The following is a 1284-nucleotide window of genomic DNA, read 5'->3' as shown; positions in this document are numbered from 1 at the left end:
TAACAAGATAGTTCAGCAAGATTGCTGAATGCAAAATCAACCTACAACAATGAATATCATTCCCCACACATCAGCAGTAATCGACTAAATAATGAATTAGGGTAAAAATTCTGTTGATAACAAAGCCCATAGATAACTAGAAATAAAGTAATATATGTGTGAGTTCTTTATGGACAAAATTATAAAATATTACCAAAGGCTATAAAGGAAACCTGAATTATTGGACACAATACCATATTTATGGATGAGGAGCTCAATATTATAAAGATGTCCATCCTCTCCAATTTAATTATTTTGCTCAATGTAACTTCAGCAAAAGTTAAAAAGAAATTTAGTATAACTTGAAAAAACAATATAAAATAAAGAACAGCAGAGGTTTGAGACTAGCTATGATTATTTCAGTTAGAAAAACAAGAAAGTAGGACTTGTTCTACCAGATGAGGAGACTTACAAAGTGAAGGTAATTAAACTAGTGAAGACTAAAAATAGATAGATAAACAAATGGAACAGAAAATGTGTTCCATGCATATGTGGGAACTTGGTTTTGTTGTTTTCTTTTTTTTTCAGAGACAGGGTCTCACTCTGTCACCCCAGGCTAGGGTGCAGTGGTGTGCTCATAGCTCACTGCAGCCTTGAACTCCTGGGCTCAAGGGAACCTCTCACCTCAGCCTCCCGAGTAGCTAGGACTACAGCTGGTCACCACACCTGGCCAGAACTTGGTACTTGAGAAGGGTGACTTTTATGTCCTGATTTACATGGACAGTCTCAGTTTATGCTTGTTGTCCCAGCATAAATATGAATAGTATCCCTTTCACTCTCAAAGGTCTCCTGGTCGGATGACAAATATATGGTCCCCCCAAACATGATGAAAGTGGAATTACAAACTAGTGGGGAAAGTACCAAATTGTTCAACAAATGGTATTGAAATAACTGGTTTCCTATATTAAAAACAATAGCAACAACAAAATCCTGAGAATCTTCGCCATACAGAAAGATAGATTCTGCAGTTTTAGGCGCCTTTCCTTCCGACCCTCATCCGATCTATGTTTGTCTGCCTGTTTGCTTTTTTCACTTTCATCTAAAATCTGTCTTTCTTGCAGTGACACTCTGACTGGTGGTTTTTCTCATTCGCCATCTTGAAGCTCTGGCCCCTTGTGGTGGCCAGACATCCAGTACCAGATCTTGGGTGGCGGGACACAGAACTGGATCATTTTTGAACAAAGGAATGGCATCTACATCTTCTTCCTGTCCATTGTGGATCTGTACTACAGGTGAGGAGTCAAT

This window comes from Propithecus coquereli, unplaced genomic scaffold (assembly GCF_000956105.1).
Source record: "Propithecus coquereli isolate 6110/MARCELLA unplaced genomic scaffold, Pcoq_1.0 Scaffold75, whole genome shotgun sequence".
Taxonomy (NCBI): domain Eukaryota; kingdom Metazoa; phylum Chordata; class Mammalia; order Primates; family Indriidae; genus Propithecus; species Propithecus coquereli.
This window is presented reverse-complemented; position numbering follows the sequence as displayed.